Source organism: Tenrec ecaudatus, chromosome 3, assembly GCF_050624435.1.
Source record: "Tenrec ecaudatus isolate mTenEca1 chromosome 3, mTenEca1.hap1, whole genome shotgun sequence".
NCBI classification, from domain to species: domain Eukaryota; kingdom Metazoa; phylum Chordata; class Mammalia; order Afrosoricida; family Tenrecidae; genus Tenrec; species Tenrec ecaudatus.
Window position 1 is genome coordinate 143,742,529 of NC_134532.1, and position 11,745 is coordinate 143,754,273.

Sequence of the window (11,745 nt, forward strand, 5' to 3'; positions counted from 1 at the left end):
ATCCCTTAGTGGACATGCATCTCCTTACAGAATGAGTGTTAATGTGAAGTAGTCTCTAGCTTCCCCAAAGCCAGACCAGTGATCCCAAATTTTAACCACATTGGATCCTGCCTGCACATCCTGCCTCTGGCTCCACACCCACCTTTACGCCCACGGCCTCAAGTTGTGACCACAGAGGCAAGCACTTGCAGGGTGGTCCTCTGAGTACACCCTCAGGGAAAGAGACATGAAATATTTATTGACTGTAGTCCAACGTTACAGGAACGCTGGCTGAAACCTCAGTGAGGGTGCCTCTGTAACACTCACGGTAGACACAGCAACATTTGCCAACCCCCTCAAATGTCCTGGGGGAAGTTCATTTGTGCTAATCCTAGCAACCCAAGAAGCAGCAGCTGTTTTCAAAGGGAATCTGATAAAACCCTTTATTTGAAACCAGCAGTGGGAGGTGGTATTTTATTTAAATAAATAAATAAACTAAACTAAATTATAGTGTTAACTAAATCGTTAACAATTTAGTTAGAAACGAAATCATTAACAATCTTCCTGTTTCCTGCAAATAGGGAGGAAAATAACTAAAAAATGTAGAAGAGACTCGGAGTCACATTCTCGTCTTGTTTTTTTTACCTCACTGGCACCTTTCTATGCTGTGGAACCTTTATCTTGGAAAATAAATCAGTCTCAGAAGCACAAGTGTACTTTTCCACTAGCTGAGCATTCCTGAAATCAGATGGCGATTGATTATCCCGTCCCTGAATGCAGGATAGTGTTGATTGCTCCATACAGAATTTGAGGTCTTTATACTTTTAGTCTATGGGTCATCATCCTCTGCTTTATTTGAGGTTCAGTGATACAATGTTTACCTTCTTGCCATTGAACCTCATATACAGCCACCACCCATCTGCCTATCACTGATGGCTTGTATGTGGGTCTGTTGGTGAACACGTTTTAATACAGCTTCCAGACTAAGACAGAGTGGGTAGAAAAGCTTGGTTCTCTACTTCTGAAGAACAGACAAAGGAAACCCCATTGATCACAGCAATCCTTTCCAAAGCCAGGGATGCGGAGGGTGCAAGATCAGTTGTGCTGCTTAGACATGGGATTGCCATGAGTCATTGGCAACAACAGTGATCCTTTCATCAGCATTAAAAAAGTCTTGCACCTTGAACAATATCCTGTAAGTCAATAACCTAAGGAAAATATGTTATAAATTCCTAAAGGCACTGCTGAAGGAACTTGAGGGCTACTTATGACATAGATATTGCAACTCACATATATACTCGTGTATAAGCCGAGTTTTTGAGCACAATAAAAAATACCTTTATTAGGGGCTCTTACATCTCTTCACAATCCATACATCCAGTATGTCAAGCACATTTGCACATATACCAACATCACTTTCAAAGCATTCTCTTCCCACTTGAGTCCCTGATATCATCTCCCCATTTTCCCCCCTTCATCCCCTGCCAACCCTCCCTCACAAACCCTTGATAAGTCAGATTATTATTTCCATATCTTATATCTTCTTCCGTTGCCCCTTACCCACTTTTCCATTATTTGTCCCCCTGGGAAGGGGTTCTACATTGATCCTTGTGATTGATTCCCTCTTTCTTCCCTTACCATCCCCTAACCCCACTGGTATCTCTGCTCTCATTGTTGGCCCTGAGGGGTTTATCTCTCCTGGATTCCCTGTGTTGTGGGCTCTTATCTGTGGCAGTGTGTATGCAGTGGTCTAATCTGATTTGTAAGGTAGAATTGAGGTCATGATAGTGGGGTGAAGGAAGCACCAAAGAACTAGAGGAAAGTTGTGTGTTTCATCGGTGCTATGCTGCACCCTGATTGGCTCATCTCTTCCCTGTGACTCCTCTATGAGGGTATGTACAATTGTTTACAGATGAGCATTGGGTCTCCACTCTATGTCCCCTCCCCCAATTCACCTTGGTCATGATTTTGTTCTGGGTCTTAGATGCCTGATACCTCATCCCATGAACACCTCGTGATCACACAGGCCAGTGTGCTTCTTCCATGTGGGCTTTGTTACTTCTGAGCTAGATGGCCGCTTGTTTATCTTCTAGCCTTTAAGACCCCAGATGCTATATCTTTTGATAGCTGTGCACCATCAGCTTTCTTCACCACATTTGCTTATGCACCCATTTTGTCTTCAACAATCGTGTAGGGAAGGTGAGTATCACAGAATGTCGGATTGTTAGAAGAAAGTGTTCTTGTGTTAAAGGAGTGCTTGAGTCAAAGCCCAATGTCCATCTGCAACCTTAATTCTTAACATATAAATATGAGTATATAACTCTATTCCCCTCTTGTTATATATGTATTTACGTATGCGCATGCCTGTTTTTAAGCCTCTATAAGTGTCCTTTGCCGCCTGGTTCTGTCCTCTATTTCCTTTTACTTTCCTCTTGTCCCACCTTCATGTTTGGCCTTCATTCAGGTTTAGTAATTCCTTGCTGCTATATTGCCCTTGATTAAGCCCTGCTAAGCATCCTATAACCTTCCTTCCATTGGTTATAGTTCACTTGTTGTTCCCTTGCCCCCAGGTTGGTCACCCCACCCCCCTTCCTTTCTCCCACTTCCCCTTCTCCTGTATATCCCCTGGAACCATTGGTCCCGTTCGTTCCATCTTCGAATTGTTCATCCCGCCTATCTTATCTAGATAGACATGTAGATACATTAATAAGTGCAAAGACCAGGGAAAATCAAATAAAACAACAAAGGAACTCAAAATAACACAGCCAAAACCAAAATCAAAATAACAAAAAGAAAGTCACTGAGAAAAATGGAAAAGCCTATAAATAGTTCAAGGTCTGTTTGTTGGCCTTTACAAGTGTTTTCCAGTCGTGTGTGATGGGTGCCACACTCTTTCTCCCAAGTCTATCTTTGGTATTCCCTGGGGTGTTCATCAGTCTGCTCCCCCTGCTGCTCTGCTGCATGCCCTCAGTGCCTCCCCCGAGCATGATGGGGTCAGACCGTACACTATTCCCGCACTGTGTCTCTAGTGCTTTCAGCAAATTTTTAATGTAGTTTTTGTGCTAAAATTAGATTCCTTGGTTGATATTCGGGTCAGCTTATACTTGAGTGTATACAGTATGTTTGGGGATCTGTTGTGATACAATCTGCTAACTAAAGTTGAATACCTTTGGCAAGAATAAGTATCATTATTAACCTACTGATTACTTCTAGATGAAACTCACAAAAGATATGATTCACCTTCCTTAAGCAAGAATGTCAATTTCCTCCCCATCCAAATTGTGTGTTAAATCTATGCCCATAATTACAATTAGGAATGCCTGCCATGAATAATTAGCAGACAATAAATCATAATTCTTGTCATTTGAGTTGTTTTCTTTGGATCTGGAAGTGTTGCATCACTAAATGTTAAACATCCTTGTTTGGCTAGTGGAATGATCATGTAGTATGTGCTCTGTACTGGCCCACTGGGGTTTTTGTGTCTATTTCTCATTTGGTCTCTTACTTTCCAGATGGTAAAGTCTTAGAATCTTGGAACATATGATTTCTAAGGTGGAAAGAAACTTTGTCCCTAAGCTATTTCATTGAGTCAGCTGATACAGCTAAATCTGTAGCATAAAGAAGCACGACCATCCTCCTAATCATGATTGATAGGAATTACAGGGCTGGTGGTGTACTGGATTGTGCATTAGGCTGCTAACTGCAAGTTAGAAGGTAGACTTCACCAGTGACTCTGAGGAAGAAAGATAAGACTTTCTGCTTCCACAAAGATTTACAGCCTTGGAAACTCAAATGAGCAGGTCTACTCTGTCCTATAGGATTGCTATGAGTTGCAACTAACTCAGTGGCAGTGGGGTTGGGTTGCTTTACAGATCCAAAAGGAGCTTTGGAGGTGTTGTGTGTTAGGCTGTTGACTGCTAACGACACAATCTGTGGTTCCAATCTAACAGCCACTCCACAGGAAAACAATGAAGCTGTCTGTTCCAGTAAAGATTTACAGTCTCAGAAACCATATAACCATGTCCTTAGGAATGGAATTGACTTGATGACAGTGGGTTTGGGTTTTGACAGGCCGTAAGTTGGGCTGCTAACCACAAGGTCAGCAGTTCAAAAAGATCAATGGTCCTGTGAGAGAGAAAGACAAGGCTTTCTGCTCCCATAAAATAATTAGTCTCGGAAACGCACAGAGAGAGTTCTACCCCATCCTGTAGGATTGCTATGAGTCAGCATCAACTCCGTGGCAGTGCATTTTTTTTTAGAAAGGAGTCCCTGAATGGTGGGAAGAGTTAATAAGCTCAGCTTCCAACTATAAGGTTGAAAGTTCATATCCACCCATAGATCTGTCAGAAGAAAGTATCTACTGCTGAAAAATTAAACATGGAATGCTGGCATCTAGCACAGTTGTACTATGAATGACACACATGAAGCTTCCATGAGTCAAAAATGACTGAATGGCAACTAGTTTGTTTTGGGGTTTTTGTTGTTTGCAGACTTCAAATAGGATTTATAGAAATTATCTTGATGGCTTTTGCTCTCTTATTTCAACAGGAAACATATTTTCACTCCTTTTCAATGTATTGCCTCTGCCATAAATAATTGACAGAGAACATGCTATTTTAATGCTGCTTTATCTGTCTAAATTCTAAACTTATTTCCTCACATATTTCATTCCAATACTAGCTGTTAAGGGAGGAGGGGAGAGATCATTCTATATTCTTCCTACATGCTTAATATTCTAGTCTTCAGTTTCACATACTTTCAGGGGTCCTTTATTGAGTACAATGTGGACAACTAGTGAACTTTTTAAAACATGCAAATATATAACCTATGTCAAAATATGAAAACAGTTAGTGGAATGCAAGTATCCCATAAAGAGGGCCCAATGGTAAAATGAAGTACTGCTGTGGAAGCACATCCGTAATTGCACTCCGGAGAGTAAAAGACATTGTGTTGCCTCCTCAGCAGAAATTCCCCTCCCTGTATGAACATCTGATAAATGTTCCAGTTTCCCACAGAGGGAACGGCAGAGAATTTAATGAGAAACACATTGGAATAGGACCTGTCACTGTGTGATTATACACTCACTGATCTCTCTGTCAGGGACAGAAAAGGTCCATTTCTGAGAGCGTTTATCTGAGGAAAGGAAAAAAAAACACATCAAGAAACAAATTACCAAAATGAAATGTTTCATTCTCTCCTGAGACCTTCTAGGATCTCGTTGGACTGCTCATTTGGTCTGCAAATAGCAAAACCACCATCATTTGCACAGTAACTTACAATTGCCAATAAAATTGAAGTCTCACATAATGACTAATTCATACCTAAACACAGCTTTCAATTACCTGATATTTTGTGTCTGATTTCAAAAATCTGCTTTTCACAAGTTTGTGTCCAATACAAAGGACAGTGGGGATGGAGCCATTATATTTTTAACATGGAGTTTGCTTAACCCTCATCATCATCTTCATCAAATAAAATCTCTTAAGCATTTCTGATCACTTAAGGTATGCCAGGTACATACATAAATATACATACTGAGTTCTGTGAATAAGTAGAATATCCAATAAAACAAAAACCGGTACCATCACATAGATTCCCATTCAGTGATTCCCTCTTTTCAAGACCCACGATAGCATGAACTGACACAGTGGCAATAAACGTGGGCTCAAACACAACAACAATTGTGTGCATGGCACAGGACTGGGAAGTGTTATATTCTGTTGTACCTATGGTCATCATGAGTTGGAACTGACTGTATGGCGCTAACAATAACAGTCTTTATAGAAGATACCTCATAGCATCCTCCTGCAAAGCAGCTGGTGTGTCTGAGCCACCAACTCAGTTAACACTTAACCGCTTTGCCAACAGTGCTCTTTAAAATGTTTTATAGCATTCATAGAGTGTTTCAATCACAAGGATGAATAATTTTAAGTTGCTATCTGCTAAGAGCATATTTTAAGGTACCATTGTAGCATAATGGTTAAGCATTCAGATACTAATCACAAGGTTGGCATTAGTTAGTTAACATCCAATGAGGGATCATATCTTTTGTCAGTACCTTGTAGAACTTAATATTTTAAAGCTAGAATAATTATTGATTAGCACCCTGATGGTTTGGCTTTGGGCTGCTAACCTCAAGGTCAGTGCTTTGAAAGCACCAACCGTTCTGTGATTGACAAGGCTTTCTACCTTGGAAAGAGTTACAGTGTCTGAAGCCCACAAAGGTCACTGAGTTGCAATAAACTTGATGGCAAAGAGTTTGGAGAGTCTTCCTACTGCAGTGGTTAGGTATTCAGCTGCTACACAAAAAGGATGGTGACTTGGGACCTCTAGCTGTGAGAGAAAGATGTGATCACCTGCTTATGTAAAGATTATAGCTGTGGAAACCCTATTGGACAGTTCAAGTCCATCTGATACGGTTACTCTGCGATGGCATGGGATATAATTCATGCCAAAGAAGGTGAAAAAGACACCAGAGATTATATGAACAAACGCAGAGGAGATGAGGAAGGCCTGAAGAAGGAACTGTGGTTTTCATAATCAACTGGGAAGTCTGTAAGGAAGCTCTTGATTGCTAATCTAATATCCTTTTGGTTACATAGAATTGATTGGGTAGCTGATTTAGTGAAATATTGATTCTTAGATATGAAAATACTTTTGTTGACTCAGCTCAGATTGAGTTCTTGCCCCCTTTCTCCGGGGCACCTCTCAGAGAGGGCAGAGGGGATGGAGGAGGGAACTCTTTTCTCTGGCAATACCTCATTCATATAGTATTTCAAAAACAGATCAGTAAAATTAAACTGACTATAAAAATATTAATGAGATGTGTTCATTTATCTGAAAGTGTGTCTTTTCAAAAGGCTCTTTGACTACAAAAACAGAGACAGTGTATATGATCTGAAATTATGTGTAACAATGAAGTGAATCTTGAAGGGGGAGGAGAATTCCTTTGACAAGTTATTTTGGTTTGCTTCCCATGGCAGCAATGTGTGCAATGCTGTTTTCATTTTCTTAAATTAACCCTACAGGGAATTTGCTGCAGCTGTGAAAATGGTGCCAATAATTTAGGTTTTGGTTAGTGCAATACTTTCATTTTGTTATAGAACGTGAGGAAAATGGTGGCTTGGAGTTTTTCTCTCTTCTTGAGAGGTTTAAAAAAAAGTTCAGAGTCACAGAATCTACCCATTTTGTATTTCGAGGTCAATACTACAGAGAATTACCCTTACAGATTTATGGTGTTTCATTTTTAGTGAAAGAAATAAAAGCCTCTAAGATAATATAATTATTACATTTGGCAATAATTTAATCCCTTAGTTCTGTCACATGATTTTGAACTCTTGGCTAAGCGAACTCATGTAATTTATGCATGCCCACACTCTCAAATTAGTTTGTTTAGAAGGATTTGCTGACAGAGTTTATGAAATTAAAACCATAGTGTTATTACTTCTTATTGAAAACCTCAATTTGCCTCCATAGATGTTCCATTTAAAGTTATTTTAGACATAATATAATTAATAAAACTAGAAGAGTTTGCCATGTATCTTCTAGGAAAATTAAGTCCCTAAATTTCTATATAAAATTCATTGACTTTTGTAGACAAGCATATATAATAACAATTAAGCAACTTTATGTTCAATGGATCTAGTTATTTCAGTGATCAAAAACTGCATATGCCAGACCATTTTGGATATTAATAAGGAATTATATTTATGTATGTTTTCTGTACTGGAGTTATTCACTTAGTTCATTTCAGTAACTTTATGCTTCACTAAGCATTAATTAAATGTAATTGTGGATGGCCAGTGAATTAATGATGTGTAATTTAAAGTTTTGGGTTTTTTTTAACTTGGCTTTAAATTTTGAAATTAATGAGTCCTGACTTACATAATTTATATTTGGTAGCTAGCCTAGTTGAACCTTCATATGCTAATCAAATCAAACGACGAATATAAGACAAGCTATTACTTTTAGCTTAATATAAATGATCAGCATGTAGCCTAATAAAATACAAGTGTTCATTTTACTGTGTTATTAATCAGCATTAATACTATTTTTTCTTTGCCCATTTACCGACATGTTTGCTATACTCCTATTTGGCAATTTAGATTTTTTATGTTGTGCTAAGAACTTGATACATAATAGGTGATTCTAACCGCTGGAAAGAATGAGCTAGGTGTATTTTTAGCATTACAATGTATTCATAATGTGACATGCCCTCGTGACAATCAGGTAGGACCGACCAGGAGGCATATCATTCTTTTGCACACAGGGTCGCTAGGACTTGGAACTGACTTGACAGCAGTGAATGAAAACATCATGCCCACTGTGTTGGATGGAAATTGGGCATATCTTCATTTTGTAAAATCTCACTCTTTCATTTAAGTTAATTAAAATTTTAATAGAATTTCATTTTATATTTTTAAAATCATACATTAAATGCAAATTTGTTTTAGTGTTAGGGGAGGTGGGGGAGGGAGAATCAATCACAAGGATCAACCTAGACCCCCCTCCCAGGGGGATGAAAATGGAAAAGTGGGTGAGGGGCGACAAAGGACAATGTAAGATATGGAAAAAATAATCTGGAACTTATCAAGCGTCTGTGAGGGAGGGCATGCGGGGCAGTGAGGGGAAAGAAATGGGGAGCTATTATCGGGCTCAAGTGGGAAAAGAATGCTTTGAAAATGATGATGGTGGCATATGTGCAAATGTGCTTGACACACTGGGTTACTGTTTGGATTGTGATAAGGCCCCAATAAAAGTATTTTTAAATGAATACAAAATAAAATACCACACGTTCATGATGGTGTAATTAATAAATGGATATATTGTTTTTCCAATTAAAGCAATTGGTCTAAGTTGTAGTAAGTTCATTTGGGGTAAGTTTCCACCTTCCATTTTTGCACCTAAATTAAGCCATACTTGGTTATAAAAAATGAACTGATTACAAGGATCTACATGTAACCTCCTCCCTTGGGGATGGACAACAGAAAAGTGGGTAAAGGGAGACGTCGGACAGTGTAAGATATGACAAAATAATTATAATTTATAAATTATCAAGGGTTCATGAGGGAGGGGGAGGGGAAATGAGCTTATATTAAGGGCACAAGTAGATAGCAAATGTTTTGAGAATGATGATGGCAACAAAATATACAAATGTGTTTGACACAATATGGATGTATGGATTGTGATAACAATTGTATGAGCCCCCAATAAAATGATTTTTAAAAATATATATGGATTTTATATATTATCACTGTTATTTGAAATAAAGAATATGCTTACGGGAGAGGGGAAGAAGGAGGGTAGGGAGGTGGTGCTGACCAACCCAGGGACAGGGGAGCAATAAGTGATCCAAAATCAGTGGCAAGGAGGGTGTGAAAGGCCTGGTAGGGATTCAGCAAGGGCAAGGTAACCGAGAGAAATGACTGGATTCAGCAAGGGCAAGGTAACTGAGAGAAATGACTGAAACCCAAATGAAGGCTGAGCATGATAGTGAGACAAAAGGAAAGTAAAAGGAAATAGAGGAAAGAACTAGGTGACAAAGGGTATTTACAAAGGTCTAAAGACTGGAATGTGCATATGTAAATATATAAGAATGTGGGGAAACAGATCTGTGTGCATATATTTATAGGTTTAACATTAAGGTAGCAGATGGACATTGGGCCTCCACTCAAGCACTTACTCAGTGAAAGAACATGTTCATTAAATTGGCATCCTAGGATGCATACCTTCCCAACACAATTGCTGAAGAAAAATGTATGCATAAGCAAATATGGTGAAGAAAGCTGATGGTGCCCGGCTATCAAAAAATATAGCTGCTAGGGTCTTAAAGGCTTGAAGATAAACAAGCGACCATCTAGCTGAGAAGCATCAAAGCCCACATGGAAGAAGCACACCAGCCTGTCTGACCACAAGGTGTAGAAGGGACCATTTATCAGACATCAAAGAACTAAAAATTTTATCAGTGGGTGCCCACCTTCCTGATACGATCATTGAAGACGAATGTGTGCATAAGCAAATGTGGTGAAGAAAGCTGATGGTGCCCGGCTAATAAACGGTATAGCATCTGGGGTCTTAAAGGCTTGAAGATAAACAGCCTGTCAAACAATGTGCATAAGTAAATGTGGTGAGGATTGCTGATGGTGCCCGGCTATCAAAAGATATAACATCTGGGGTCATAAATGCTGGAAGATAAACAAGTGGCCATCTAGTTCTGAGGCAGCAAAGCCCACATGGAAGAAACACACCAGCCTGTGTGACCACGGGCTGTCGAAGGGATCAGGTATCAAGCATCAAGGAACAAAAAAAATCATATTGTAAATATTGGTGAGTGCAGAGTGGAGACTCAAAGCCCATCGGTAGCCAATCAGACACCCCCTTACTGAAGGATTGTGGGGAGGAGATGAGCCAGTCAGGGTGTAGGGTAGCAACAATGAAACATATAATTTTCCTGTAGTTCATAAATGCTTCCTCCCACTATCATGGTCCCAATTCTACCTAACAAATCTGTCTAGACCAGAGGATGTACATTGGTACAGATAGCAACTGGAAACACAGGGAATTCAGGACAGATGACTCCTTCAGGACCAGTGGGGGGTGGGAATGGCAATACCTGGAGGGTAGAGAGAATGTGGGGTAAAAAGGGGAAACTAATTACAAGAATCTACATATGGCCTCCTCCCTGAGGGATGGACAGCAAGAAGAGGGCGGGGGGAGACATCAGACTGTAACATATGAAAAAAATAATTTATGAATTATGAAGGGTTCATGAGGTAGGGGGTGTGGGGAGGGAAAAATGAGCAGCGGATATTAAGGACTCAAGCAGAAGGCAAATATTTTGAGAATGATGATGGCAACAAATGTACATATGTGCTTGACACAATGGATGTATGTTTGGATTGTGATAACTGTATGAGCCCCCAGTAAAATGATTTTTTAAAAGAATATGCTTAAATATAAGCCACAAATATCTGTAAATTCATGAGCTCTTACTATGAGAAACATATCTTCTAAACACTGTACCTTTTTTATTGCCACATTTCTGAATATATTTCAGAGAATTCCTTAAAATGATTACCTGAGAAAATAAATGATATGAATTTACTTTTGTTTTCTGTGAATTATTACACAGTGGCCAGCATTTATATAGTGAATTGTTGTATGCTATCTTCAGCTTACTAAATTCCCAAATTGTTGTTTGCGCAGCTTTTTATTAATACTTCAGAGAGCTTCCTTATAAAAGGACAGATCTATTCACTGAAATGGTTTTCTTTAGGACTGGATGTTGAAAAGAGATTTAACTGAGTCATAAAAGAATATTTTTAACAATGGGACTTAACTTAGCTAACTGTTAAAGGATTCATCTCCTTTGCTTCTCTGTGATTTTTCCTTTTTTTCAACCCCTCTAAGTAGAGTGCTCCCCATGGATCTATACAGTGGGAATTGCAAAGGGTCATAGAAGAGGTATTTTTAAGCACTCAAGTTTCATAGTGTGTGCTTCATGGGTAGAATAAAATGTATCCCCCAGCTGTTCGAGAATGAGGGCGGATAAAAGGAGAAGCGAAAGCCAGGCAGAATTCGGTCTCGATGACAGGCTGCAAACTCCGTCTACTTGTACTTCTCATCCCTCCCCTTACCTCCGGCTGCCAGTCTATCCCAGCAGCCCTTACATGTGCCCCCCCTTCCCAGCTGGTACAGCCCTGCCGCCAAAGAAGTAACACTCCACAAATGCAGTGAACCACACAAGGAGGGGGGATCCACACTGAG